Here is a 14,951-nt window from a genome sequence, read left to right as displayed (position 1 = left end):
AGTAACACATTAATTTCTCCAAAAATAAATACATGCTACTTTTTAAAAATCAGCTAGGCCTTTTAAATTATGATCATTGGCTATTCTGTTGGCATTGTTCACATTTTTGTGACAATGGTGATTTAGATTTTTTAAAAGCTTCTTCCCATCAGCTATGCACAGCTTTTTAAAAGAAGAAAAAGACGAGAAAAATTAAAACAAAAAAACAACAAAAAAAAGGCACAGTCACCAAATATTCTTGTCATAGAATTATGACAAAGAATTATGCCAAATTTTAAGATTCTGGAATGCATAAAGGACTGTCACATCAAGGACTTGATTCAGTTCACTCATTTCTCCTCTGCAGTATGAGGAGGATGGTGAGCAGCCTTTGCTTTGGTGGATATGCATTTTGTATAGCACAGAAACGTAATTCATTCACTGCTGAAGTCGGTGGGAATTCTGCCGTTAAAGTGTAACAGCTTTAAGTGTACATAAGCTTCTGATTACTTAGCTGCAATCTGGAGAAAAAATAGCTTAAAAAAAGGTAAATCTAAGTACCTTTCATTAGAAAGTTTGGAAGATCATTTTATATGTTTGCTTTTTATAGTAATCCCCTTTTCTACTGAGCAAGAGAATGTCTTAGAATATTACTGGGATTAAAAGAGGGCTCTTGCTTAATTCATTTTGTAAGATTGAATGATATCCTCTATTCCTTATCCTGTAGTAGTTCTCTGTATCACTAATGCTCATCAATCATTCTCTGTGTCAGCTGCTGCCCATTTTCTACCTTATCACAGGAAAAGACAACACGGCATTTTCCTATACCATGGCTTTCCTTAGCACCAATTCGGCCACGTCATCCATTTGCCATGTAGCTAAGAGCTAATGTAGGAAATGAGTGTAACTCATTGTGGGAGTTTATGGAAATGGGAAGGTGTTTTGCTGTTGGTTTTGTTGTTTTAATTTTTTAATGAATTCTCTAAGCAATTTGCTTTTACTGACTCACATTCATTCTTGCATGGATTTAATTCACTCATACTCTCACACACATGTACTCACAAACACCAAAATACATGTGTCCCAGGTGTGGCCTGGCCACAATCACATATGTGCAGCGTGAAGGCAAAGGGATGGCGGATATCAAGTTCTCGTCGCGTGTCTTGGGTTCTTCTTGAGCAGAAGTGAGGAACAGACTTCCGACTTGCCTTTTGTCCCCTGTAGCAGTGGATGTTTATCTGGGATCTTTTCTCTCATTATTTTGTATCACTTCCCATAAGTCATAGGCAAAATTCCTGAATTTCACCGTTCTCCTGTTTCCTTATGACATTTGATGGATCCAGTCCTGTTCTCTGTTTTCTTGTTACCTTATCTGTCGGTAAATTTGTTCCTCTTCTTTTTGCTATCTGTCATTTCCATGAGAGCACACAGATGGCGCTTTTTTATCAGAACACACTGAATGTAAAGAGAAGGCGTTTTAAGGAAGCAAAAAGTGACCTAAATTTAAACAAATACACACAATTTTTCAAGTAACTTTTTCTAGAAGCAGAATCACGGCTTTTTATCATGCATATTTCCTTCTTTTCATGAGATGGTGGCAGTTTTGGCATGTAGCCTCAGGAGTGATGGAATGATGTCAGCACAGAGACTTATATCTTCTACAAAAGGGAATGACAGGTCTTAATGTAGTGATGAGACATGCACACTCTTATCTGTTTATCTACATCATGTTGATCTTCTCTGTGAACCTGGCTGATTCCAACAAGTTCTTTCTTGCAGCTGCTTTGTGGACAATACAATATGATGGTGACTAGAGAAGAATATCATCACGTCAAAGCAGGTGGATTTCTTTCTCAACACCATTAAACAGCAGGGTGCTGGAAGCAGGAGAATTGGGGTGAATCCTAAGACATGTGAGACTCCTCCTTAAGGCATATGATCTGTTAAAATCTTACAGCTGATGGACAAGATAAACATCTACTGTTCTCATTTCTCTGGTAACTAAGAAGCTGAGAAAAGCCATGATGTCCTGGCATATAGAAAGAGTCATCTTAGTGGGGGACTTGTTAGGTTGATGATCACAATATTCTAGCTGATTTTCTGGACAACTAAACTGTGCAGTCTAGGTTCAGCATCCTGAACTGTGGCCTCCTCAGTCAACTTTCTCAGTGCAGGGCCATGTTCACAATCTGGTCCATTTTTCCTCCAAGGCTTTTTCCTGTCCTGAAGTATTTGGCGGTTATAAACTGGACCGACCCCTTTCCACTTCCATGGGCAAGTTGGATGTCATTCAGATAACCGGAACAGAGCAGAGCAGAGTGTGGAAGTGTTCCCACTCTCTTCAGTCACCTCTGTTCATCATGGTAAGTATTTCTGGAGGAGGATAAGAAGATGCAGATGTCCTCTCTCATTGCCACACAGCAATGACACAGGCCTAGCTGGGGAAAGTAGCTGCTTATTCAGGACAGGGGCTGACCAGCATTTACTGTCCAGTGGAGGAAGCCAGTTACCAAGATCATCTTCAACACAAAACCTGCTGAGAACTTGTCCTGGTTTCAGCTGGGATGGAGTTAATTTTCTTCCTAGTAGCTGGTATAGTGCTGTGTTTTGGATTTAGTATGAGAATAATGTTGATAACGCACTGATGTTTTAGTTGTTGCTAAGTAGTGCTTATGTTAGTCAAGGACTTTTCAGCTTCCCATGCTCTGCCAGGTGCACAAGAAGCTGGGAGACAGCACAGCCAGGACAGCTAACCCAAACTGGCCAACGGGGTATTCCATACCATATGACATCATGCTCAGTATATGAACAGGGGGGAGTTGGCCAGGGAGCAGCGATCGCTGCTCAGGGACTGGCTGGGCATCGGTTGGCGGGTGGTGAGCCATTGCATTGTGCATCACTTTTGTGTATTCTATCATCATCATTATTATTATTATTTTCCCTTCCTTTTCTATTCTATTAAACTGTCTTTATCTCAACGCACAAATTTTACTTTTTTTTCCCCAATTCTCTCCCCCATCCCACTGTGGAGTGGGGGAATAAGCAAGCGGCTGTATGGTGTTTGGCTGTCTGCTGGGTTAAACCACAACAGAACTCCACACAGAAAACCTAGACCCTTTGCTGAACCACTGGCAGCAGAAAATGACAGCAGTAGCCAAACTGCCATGTATGTCAGGACAGTCAGAGAAGATTGTTGTGGAGGGTTTACCCTCCACCCAACCACATTTGTGGTCACAAATGGGGGTTAAGTAGGCTCTGTAGTATAGACACTTGAAGAGGAGACCTGGAAATTCATGCATTGCAATTCCTCTGCTTCCATTCAAGTCTGATGTTTTGGCAGGTCACTGTAGGGCTTGAAGTGGGTGATTTTTAGACATGCTGAAATTTAGACATGCAACTGCCAATATGACATCCCTGCTCAGCAAATGCCTCATCTGGAAAATGCCTAAACTCTGTAGGAAACCCATTAAGCAGTTACTGAAAAGAATGAATAGGTAATAGCACAGTCTCATCACTCTAAGGTATCTGAAGCACTGAACCACCACGTTTTGAAAAATACCTCCATTCTTCCTACTTTCCTTCCTTGCTTTTCCTGTGAATCCCTGATGGTGGCATAATGACATAGCCTTTCTTTAGGAGTGAAATCCTATCCCATCCCATCCCTCATTGAGATCAGTTGTCAGGAGGTTGTGTAAAGTGAGTTCATTCTTGAAATGTCATTACAGCATCTTTGTTCGGGATTAATTCAGTCTTTAAAATAGGTAATGACATTGGGTGGTCCCCAGCATTGCTGAACTCCATCAGTTGCTTCTAATGTGCTTTATCAGTCCAGTAGGCATGGAGTAAAAGCAGCAGAGCAAGAGATGACAGCATGTTCTAAGAACAATTAAAACATTGCAAATTTTCTGCCTAGGGGGAGGATGATAAATTATGTACATCCACTTACCATGTTTGCCATAATTCAATTCATAATAATTCAGCTTTTTATTAGCGATTAGAGAATAAGAGCTGGGCTTTGCCCTGGAGCAGTCTTCTGGCAGTGAACTTGTGTTCTTACTGAGGTTTTCACCTGCAGGTAACAAAAGGCTGCTTTCTTTGCACCTTCACTTCACTGATATATGGGCAAGGTTTAATCCCAGCTGGCTGGCCACCCGCTGCTGTTTATCACCATCTTAAAAGAATTTCTATGTTCAGACTGATTTTTTTTTCCTGGTTTCTTTATAACATTAAACTATTTCTCTATTTTTTCATTCAATATTTTTATTAGATTATTTTGACTTTTCTAGACAATAATGAATATTTTTAAGTAATATTGTTTGAAACTTAGTTCTTTGGAATGCTTTTGTGTTTTTTTCTTTTTTTTTTTTTCCCCCCTGAACTTGTGTCGGTGAGTGAGTAGAATTAGTGCCCAGGTAAGGAACATTTGCTTCCAGCTTTTCTAGGGCCAGGGATTTAAGGATTGTTCCCTCTTGTTTAGCTGAATGAGAAATTGTGGACTTCGTGGATAAATCATGGATAACTGATTCTCTTTGCCAGGAGGAACAGGAAAATATTCTTCATGTTGTAACAAAATGAATTTTTGTTCTCTGTGAGGGAAATGGTTCTTCCATATATGAGATGGATTGAATGTAATTTTTACAATACTAGGCACATTAATTAAATTAATGAAAAAATAATAGTGCAACTATGTATACATGGACACTTAAGGCAGGAAAAGTGGGGAATGTAAGGATCTATTATATAGAAAATTCTGTGTGTAAAAAAGGCATATCCAAGGCAATATCCAAGGCATATGACTTTAATGATATTTTTATAGTGGTGACTGAACTAAGAGTAGTCTTACAGTTTCCATAAGTTTTACCAGAGAAATGTGGGGTTAGAATGGGTAATTTCTGCCAGGGAAATTTGATTTTTTATGTGGAATGCTGCAGGCTAAATGATACTATAGAAAGTAATTAACATACAAAGATCTTGCGGTTGTGCCACACAAAAAACTAGAAAAAGTTCAGTGCCAAAATCGGTGTGCTGAAGTGAATTCCACTGTTATCTAGGGATAAACTTGTAATTAATTGTTTCATTTTATAATGACACATATGCAGACATTCATGAAAATACATAATTTAATTGCACAGTTGAAAGGTGAGATTCTGACAATGACAAAATGCCCGTACAACGTGAGATTTAATGCCTGGTTCCCCAGAGTTGTGCCATTCAGCCAGGGCAAGTTCCATGCCCCTAGCCAGGGCTAGCCTGGCAGGAAAGCGAACATTTGGTTGTAGCATCCTCCGTTGGTACTGAGGGTGCGGTGCCATGCTGCCTCAGGTTTGGAGATTGTCCAAGCCATATCAGCCTGTAAAGTCATGTTACTTTGCAAATCTCCTAAGAATGATACTTAAATATGCACTGACGATATGCTGAAAAAAGTATCGTTCAGTCATTTTTTGCTAATGACAGTGATGACTGGATCTTGCAATATTTCTATGTCTCAGAGCCCAGTTAGGAAAATCTGATCTGTCTTCCCATGAGAACGCTATTTCTGTCTCTCTGAATTTGCCATGAGATCTAAGACTTTGCTCTGATATTTTGAGTCTAACTGGTGTAAAAAGGTGTGGGTAGTGAGTATCTTAACCTCTAACTTATGTTCCTGCATTTTTTTTTGTGTAACTATCTTGGTTCTTTACTTGATCATAGAAGACTGCCAGTGCGCACAGAGTCAGAGGGTTCATGCCCATTTTTGTTGCTGAGAAGTAAGTAAAAATGATATATGTGTCTAGTTTAGTAAAACTTCTCAACGCTTCAGTTCCATATTTATCATAGAACATAGCACTTCCAAATAAAATCCCAATTGCTGTAGTAAAACAAATCCTGACAACTTATCAGCAGAGAATTCTTGCTTTACATACCAAAACATACTTGCTATTTTGTATTGCTCGTTGGCTGGTTGTATACTGCTTTCTAAGGCTAAATACCTTGATTAGAAGAAATACTAATAGAAGCTAGTTTTAACTTGATGCATACTAGATCTAGTTAATTCTTTTGCTTTCATGTTCTTTATTTTGAGTCAGTAATCATGCAAATGAAGCCTAGGAAAAATATTTTTTTAAAAATTCTTTATAGAAATATTAGACTTACCTTAATGCCGAAGATTAAAAAATAAATAACAATAATATAGCTATTGCTTTTATTATCCCATCACTGGGATTGTCTTTTATCAAACATCTAAGCTCACATTCTCTCTCCCAGCTTTCTCCTTCCTTTTGCTGTTACTCATTAAAACTTTTCAGAATCTTGCTGATGGAGGGATTGCTTGGTCATGAATCAGGAAAATACCATCACTTTCTTAGTTTCATCTTGTTATCTCTCACTTTCACTTTTTTCTAAATAAATCTTAACTTATAGAACTTTAAAAATTCCCTTTCTTATGGTTTGATTTTTAAACATCAGCTGCTTCCATCCTAATCTTCAGCATCTTTCCATCCTCTTTTACCCACTGATGTACAGACCATCTGATCGCTTTGAGACCTAACAGGGTATATTTTGAGCTGTTACCACTGACCCTCAGAAGTAGTATTCATAACTGAAACCTAGAAATGGAATATACTGTAGTAATAACAAAAAATAAGTAGGATGTTGCTTCTTGTCGTGAATGAGTGGTTTTGAGGCCGCCTAAAGAAGCACCAGCAAAGGTATCAGCAAAAGGTGATTTTAATAGAAATTTATAAAAGCGCGACTTAACAGAATTCAATGGCAAGGTTCACTCTATTACTTATTACACGGATTAAGTATACACAGGGAAAACCGTGTCAGAATTGTGTTGGAATGATTTGTGCAGAGATTGAGGACAAAAAGGGTAAGGGAGACCCTCCCCGTTGAGTCACGAGGTTCAGAGAAGAGCCGGCTGGATCCAATCTTAGTCTCAGACTTGGACAATGGTTTATATCTAATAGGAGAAATATAAGGAATAGGGAAATCCTCCTGTTGAGTCACGAGATTCAGAGTAGACCCCCTTGCTTTCTAAACTCCTTCTCAGAGGGGAGTCTAGGTGCGGCTGGATCCACCCCTAGTCTCAGACCTGGTCGACGGTTTATGCCTAAGGGGTTATATGTGTTTAGCAGCGACCTGAAGTTCATGCATAGTTTTAAGGTAGATCACAGGATTTTAACAGCACTTAATCATTGACTAATTTAGCAGTTACAAGGTGAGGTAATCAAGTTTAGTACATCTACTAAAGTGACTTGATTACAGATTATGCTTATTACTGGTTATCTAAATCAATTCACACAAACACAAACACACAAATGATCTAGATCAATTCACAAAACTAAATAAACTTATAAAGGCCTACAGCCAGATGAAGGTACCTGTTAAAAATTCCCCTCGAGTCTGTGAAATACTCACGTTAAATGCCTTGGCATTTCTCAACGGGCGAAGGGTTGAGCCCTGAGGAGTGTCTCGGCCGAGGAGTGTTTCAGCTCGGGTCCCGGCGGTCCTCGGAATATCACAAACTCGAGAGTTTGCAAACCCTGAGAGGCGTTCCACTCAGAGGGAGACTCTGGGCGCAGCCCGCTGCGGTCCAGGAGAGCTCAGAGGGTCTCGCTTAGGACCACTGTTTATAGGTTTGCAAGATGATGGCTTTAGTCATCCGTGGCAATTCTCAGGATTCAGCAACAGTGGTGCCGTTCCACTTGAGTTAAGACTCAGATAGGGGTGTCAGGGAATGACGAATTATCCCTAATTTCGTCCCCCACCTGGGCTAGGTAACAGACGTTCTGGTACGGTCAGTGCTGTTCCCCCACTTCAGCCATGCAAGAGTCCTGGGAGCAGTCAAGGGACGCTTCACCGCCCAACTTATTACACAAAGGCCAAAGTTTATCGGGAGTTCCTGAGGTCATAGAGTGGCCCAGGGAAAAAGCCAGGGGGAGAGGAACGCACCACCACAATCCACCCCGTGACTAAAGTCAATCCATCTCTTTCTCACAGAGTGGCGGTGTGGTCGCCTCTTGCCTCTGTGCCTATAAACAGATCAATGCCATATTCCAATTACAATTTGAGGGAAATTTTTGGTTGGTCTACTTGATTGTTAGGGTTTTGTTAAATGTGATTGAGCAATGTTATATATGCGAGGAGGTTTTGGTAACAGCGCTATCTCTCTAGCTATCTTCCACACTGTAACATATAGAACAATGTTCAACAACAAGCACAATATAACAGAAATTAGTAAAATTACGACAGGGTGTAAAAGTCGATTCAAAGTCCCTGTTGCAGTTGGTGACCATGCAAATAAGGTGTCCCACCAGGGATGTTCTCTGTCCTTCTTTACTCTTTCTAGGACATAGTGTATCTTCTCTGCATCATGATGTATGGTAATTGGAGCTTTTTGTCTGTGATTTCGAATTCATTGTAGCACTTCACTCAGGTCTTCATGTTGCAACAGTTTTCTTACCAATGTAAGATCTATCCCAATGGGGGTAGGTAGTAAATCTTGATAAGATGTATAGTTTGTTTGTAGCAGTTGGTGGGTCGTGACAGGAGCTGAATCGTTAAAGTCATATCCCATAATTTTGGTAAGATTACAAATACAGATATTTGAGTGATTACATGTTTCCATAGTGGTGTTGTCTGTAAGTATAGAATTACAAAGAGTTCTCATACAAACACATCCATTTCCAACATATACAAGTACAGTTTCAGGGGTTTCATCAGGGTGTATTTCAAAATAATAAATATTTTGTTCAACAAATGTCATGGGCCTTAATGGTATTGCCTTCACAAATAAATCCTCGTTGTTCCCATACAACACATGCATCCACATCAATAGTTTGCCATTTATTTCCATTTTGTTGGGCCCGTACTCTATGTTCTAACAGATAGAGTACAGTTCCATTGTGATTTAATCCCAGCGCAATGATTTGGTATATGGTGTATACCGAAGCATTGCGTATAGTCAAGACAAATGCTGTCACTTTGGTGTCAGTGGGGTCATAAGTGAAATTAATTAGATGCCACCAGGATTGGAATGCCCTTTCAAATTTAGTTGCATTATCCCAGATTACCTTTTGAATTTCAGTGGGCAAGGTGCCCTCATCACCTTCCCTTATAATTGCTGCCACGGTAGATTGTGTCCACAGTTGAGCTTGGATGCAGCTAAGGGCTAGAGAAACATTATTTTGGGTTATGCCAAATGCACCTACAATTAGTTGGTGGTCCTTTTCACTAAGTCTTTCCCACTTGGGTAATATATTGGCTATAAGCCATTGACTAGTTCTTAGTTTTGTCAAAGAAGATCATAATGGGTGCTCTAATTTATGCAAATCACTTGTTGCCGAGCTTATCTTATTTACTAAAACTTCAGCGTCTATGCTGTTCAGTATTCTTAGTCCCATTCCCAGGATGCCAGTCATATCTCTCCTTGATCGTTTAGGAGAGGTGAGGGTTCGTCCATGCAGCCACGCTAACCATCCTGTATAAGATGTATCCAGGAATGGTGAGCAGGTGGGTTTAATTGCGGCGATATTAACTTGCATTGATAGTTCCACTCATTTAAGGGACCGTGATGGATTTAAATAGCACTTCTTGTTGTCCTATATTTTTAATTCTGTAGGAACCAATGTTATAAACATGAGGAGACAATTTGATAGGAGGTTGAGTTGGTGAATATGGTTGTTTGACATAAATTTTGAATTGAAAGCCTTGGCTGGAACGAGAGTTGGGGTCTGTCCAGAGACACATTACGAGTGCTGGATGGGATATAATAAAAGTATACCAACATTCAGGTTTAAATGAACAGGTATGTATGTTGTCTTTTCCTTCGATATTGCTTGTAACAATGTGTAAGGATGCTGTCATACATTTAGTGTGATTCTCAATTCGGCATCCTATCAAAATGATGTCTCCTTTGGTTCCCTTTAAGGATGGAGTTTGTTGATTTTTACTCTCATCTTTAGGGATCCATGTCCCGATCCGATGTCGGGAATGTCCCGATCCGAAGTCGGGGGAGGTTTCGATATGATCCCAAGAGCGAGATTAAGACACAAAACGAGATCAAATGCCGTATACCCAAAACAGCAACTTTTAATATCAAAAGTAGAAAATCAGTAGCGATAGGATAGAACAGAGTAAAAAGACAGAAGTCAAGCAGGTATTCAGGATAGATTTGCAAGAATAGTCCCCACCATGGATCCGTGGCATCCCGGGGGTCCAAGTCTCTCGGTGTTCCGGCGGTGGGCGGTCGCTCCGGGGTCCGCAGTGTTTCGGCAGGGTCGGCAATCGCACTGGGGTCCTCTTGGCAGTCCCTTTTATTCTCGTTCGAGGGCTGCAGTTTCCATGGCAATGACATGTCTCCGCATTCCTGAGTCTTGACTGTCCAAGCACGTGCCAGCCGGAGATCTTTCACACCTTACTAGCCGGAGATCTCTGTGGCCTTGCAGCCATTCTTATCATATTCAGCAGCCAAAGGAATCCTCGCCCAGATAAGCAGTCTTTGAGACAAAAGTTCTGTAATTCAGTCTTTCACAATCCACTCCTGCCTATGAAAGGTGATGTTATTGTGTAGTGCTATTACAAATAAATTTAGGTTAGGTGTAGGTACATCAACAAGTACATATGCGTCAACCCATGGCCACCCTGTCATACGCAAATTCCACATGTTGCACTCGACAATCATAAAATCAAACAATAGGTCTACACCATGTTTACCCTAGAAGCAAAATGCGAGTACAGGTTGTGTAAAAGTGAAATTGTACCAACAATTTGGTTCTGGAATTTTATAGCAAGATTTTTCGTTATTTCTGGGGTTAGAAAAATCAGTGTAATGTATTTTAATTTCGGTGGGTTTTCCGTGGGTAGATCCATTGATTGTTTGGCACCCTATTTTTATTTTTTCCACTGGTGTGGCTTGAAGAGCTAATATTTGATAAATGCTATTTTTATTGTGAGATATCTCAATTCCTTTTGGGTATAGTGTTTTCCATCTCCATTCATCCTTTAGATATGCCTCATTTCCATGTATAATCAAAACAGCAAGGTTCAGGTTTGCCTTATCTTTTGGTGGGATTCTAATGCTTCTGGTATAATTTAGTAATGCATGGTCCCAAGGATCTTTTGGCTGAGTTGGAAGGATTATACTTATTCCGATTAAGAGGCAAAGCAAAATTGGGTTAGGGGCATGCTGCTGTTGTTCCTTTTGCCATCGATATGGATTCATTTTCTCCTGTCAAAGAAAAGAAAGGAGATGTTTCGGTAGGGAAGGCCAAACGGGTTACCCCTTTTAGAAAGAAGGAAAAATCCATCTAGTGCTGATTCTGTGTTTCACACCACTGCTATCAGTAGCTTCCCAGGCAAGTGGGCCATGGGGTTTGGTTAGAGTCATAGGCACAATTCCAATTTGTGGTAAATTTACCGTAACAGGTTGTCCTGGCTGTAACTTTATGGGACATTTTCTTTCATCAGCAGGGGGAGTATTAGGCTTAGCTTTTGCAACGAATGCTCTGATTACAGGGCTCCCAGTGGGTCCATACCAATTATTTAACTGATGAAGTACTTTGGAAAGTTGAGTATCCCACTGGGGCTCGTGTGGCTTAAGGCTCTTTTTTAATAAGCCATTAGGTCTTTCTACTATCTCATTTGATTGAGGATAGTAGGGGGTATGGAATACCCATTGGATTTCTTCCTGCTTTTTCCATTCTTGCACTTCCTTACATTATCACTTTGGATAGTATCAGGAGTAGGTAGGTTTGAGAACCAAGAAGGTAGTCCTTGTACTGTATTTCGTCCATTGGCTTTTTGACACTTAGTCGCCATCAGCAAGCCGGAGACTATTTCTACTCCTGTGAGAATATTTCTAATCCTGCAGAAGATTTGAATTGCCCGATGTAATCAATTTGGCATGTAGACCATAAAATTTTTCCTTGATTGATATGTAGGGGTGGTGCTTTACCAGGGTGATCTGTTTTCAATTTTAGTCTGCATTGAGGGTATTCTATGAGAGTAACTTCACAAGTTTTCCTGTCTAGGGGACAACCCTTACTCTGTGCAGCAAAATAAAGTGCTTCTTTACCTGTATGACCTAATTTCTGATGTAGCCATTCTCCCAATTGATACCACTCAGAATGTAAGGAGTTTCCAATTCTTATCTTCCTAATCTTTGTCAATTCATCTACGTTATTGTTCCAGTTTGTGGCTGGCTTATTATCTTCGGTGTGAGCTTTCACCATCCCATCTTGAATGGAGTTTTTCTGGCTATATCTAATAATAGTTGCCAATCTTGAGTTCTCCAAACTGGAGATCTGTTTACTTCCCAATTTAGGATTTCCCATTGACAGAGCCATTGTGTGGCACCTGCCCATACGGCACAGGAGTCGACATAGATAACTTTTGCTCCGTCTTGTACTGCTAGGACAACTGCCCTTAATTCTCCTACTTGTGCACTACCTTCACCTTCTTCTATAATTTGTTTGCCAGTGTTGATGTTTAATGCAGCAGCTTTGTATTGCCATTTACCATCTATCCTTTTTGCTGGGGCATCAATAAACCAAATGTCTTCTGTGGTGTTCTCTCAGTGAGGGGAGGTGCATTTAAAATCAGTGAGGGTTTAAAAGGTTGTTGTAATGCCAATGGATCTGCATTTATAGGCATCTGTAATTTGGAAACTTTAGTATGTCCTTCAGTTAATTTTATCTCCTCTGCAATTCCTGTCAAATAGGTATACCATTTTCTAATTGTAGGCTTTTGTGCAACTCCTTCTAGGGGAGCAGTCCCCTTTAGAATTGTTTCTAGTAAATTGAATGGCCCTCTGGTTTGAACAGGTTGTTCCTGGAGTATTTTCTCAGCTTGTTTCACTGCTCTGACTAAAGACAATAGTCCCTTTTCCCACTTCCTATACCTCTGTTCTGTTTCTTTAAATGCAGTCGAGCTGAACAATAAAGGTCTTTTCGGTCTGTCAGGGCCAGTTGGAACAAGTTACAGTAAGTACCATGTTCAGCAAAACTCCATTGTGCTATAATAGGGTCGTGGGAGTGTACTGGTCCCAAGGACTGATATGTTTTTAATTCCTGTATTAGAGTTTTCACTGCTTCTTCATGTTCTGAATTCCATGTCCACTGTTTTCCCTTTCGTAAAAGTGAGTATAGTGGGCGAGCGATGACAGAGAATCCAAGTACATGTTTTCTCCAATATCCTAAAGTACCCATAAGCTGTTGTAATTTTTTCTTAGATTGGGGCATCTGCAATTTTTCTGTTTTACTTAGGGTGTCTGGTGGAATTGTTGCGTTACCTGCAATCCATCAAGTGCCTAAAAATTCTACTTTTTTACTCGGTCCCTGACATTTCTCCGGTGGGATTTCAACTTCTGCTTTATGTAGCGCTTGCCGTACTGCTGTTGCTGCTTCCCCTACCACTTCAGAGGAATCTCCTCCAATCAGAATATCGTCTATATATTGGTACAGTTTCACATTCTGAGGAAGTGAGACTGTTTGTAAAAGTTCAGCAAGCGCAGCATGAGCAATTGTGGGTGAATGTTTATACCCCTGTGGGAGTCTGTTAAAGGTGTATTCTATACCTTCCCAAGTAAAAGCAAATTTTTCTTTATGCTTTTCCTGCAAGAGGACTGTAAAGAACATGTCTTTTATAGCTAGGGCTGCCATCCATGGGTGTGCAGCTGCTTACAGCTTGGCTATTAAAACTGCAATATTGGGTACTGCAGCCATTAGTGGAGCTGTGTTGGCATTTAGGCACCGATAATCAATTGTTAATCGCCACCTCCTGTCCGGTTTTCGGACTGGCCAAATTGGTGAATTATAAGGGGAGTGGGTTCTGGAGATGATCTGTTGTTTTTCTAAATCAGCTATTACTTCAGAGATTCCAGCTCATGCTGCAGCAGAAATTGGATGCTGCGGGACGTTGGTGATTTTTGAGTCAGGGAGTGCAGGGGTTGCGCGGAGCAGGTGCACTATAGCCTCCCGCTTTGAATTAGGGTTAGGGTCAACATTTGAACCAAAGGACAATACGCTGCCATCCGGCAGATGCCAGGTTTGGCCATTCAAAACGTCGAAACCTAAAATATTTCCATTGTGATCTTTAACTGCAAAGCGAGTAGACGACATGCGCTTCTCACCCGGGAGCCATAAATTAACTTTTGCAGTTTGGCACATAACGCTTGCTCCGTTCACTCCAGTGACTTTAACTCTTTGCCGTCCAGGTCGTACACCCAGCTTCTCGGCATCTTGTTGTGTTAGTATTGAAATTTGTGCTCCTGTATCTATTAGAAATTTTACCAATTGCTGTCGAGGGCCAACTGGAATTAAAATGTACGGGCCATTATCATTTATCCATTGATAGGATTTCACTTGCTGGACAGGCAGGCCCGTTTGCCGTCCTGGCATTACTCGTTTTTTGATCTTGAATTTTGGGGAAGGAAAGGGCTTTCACTCTTTCTTGGAGCTGGTGATGGCATCTGAGTGTTTGGAGAGTTTTCTCTCTGATTGCTATCATTGTGTCTCTGAAACCCCTGAATTAGACTCTGGAAAATGCCAGCAGAGCGCCTTCGAATTGCAACCCTCGGAATGCCAATGCCAATGCTTGATTATATAGTTCTCTCCACCTCCGGGTTCTGGATTGCTGATCAATGGGTTCTAGTTCCTGAGAATTATTTTGGGGTGTTTGTCGAATTTGTCTGACATTACGACCTGAATTTTTGGTTCCACTAGGTAGATCACTCCATCCCATTTCTCGCCCATGATTTATGATGTCATGCATCAATGTTGCCCAGGTGGGGAGATTTCTGCGCACCAGGGCTTCTTCCTGGTCGTCAGCAACGTCCCCTATAGCCAATAGGGCATTGAAGTCTGTGTCTCTCCTAATTTCATCTCGTTTTGCAATGAGGTAAGGTTTCAGTATAGCAGGGGCTCCTTTAATTAATGGCTTTAGCATGTCATGATTTACAGTTGCTGTTATGGGAACATTAAGAGGGTTGCGCT

At 40.7% G+C, this 14,951-nt stretch overlaps 1 pseudogene; it reads right to left on the bottom strand.

The window, feature by feature from the left end:
• Window positions 1-1,347: 1,347 nt before the first annotated feature.
• Window positions 1,348-9,708, bottom strand: LOC142081771 (uncharacterized; annotated as a pseudogene).
• Window positions 9,709-14,951: the final 5,243 nt, after the last annotated feature.

Source organism: Calonectris borealis, chromosome 1 (assembly GCF_964195595.1).
Source record: "Calonectris borealis chromosome 1, bCalBor7.hap1.2, whole genome shotgun sequence".
Classification (NCBI taxonomy): domain Eukaryota; kingdom Metazoa; phylum Chordata; class Aves; order Procellariiformes; family Procellariidae; genus Calonectris; species Calonectris borealis.
The sequence above is the reverse complement of the archived record's forward strand: the minus strand, read 5'-3'. Positions and strand labels throughout refer to the sequence as shown.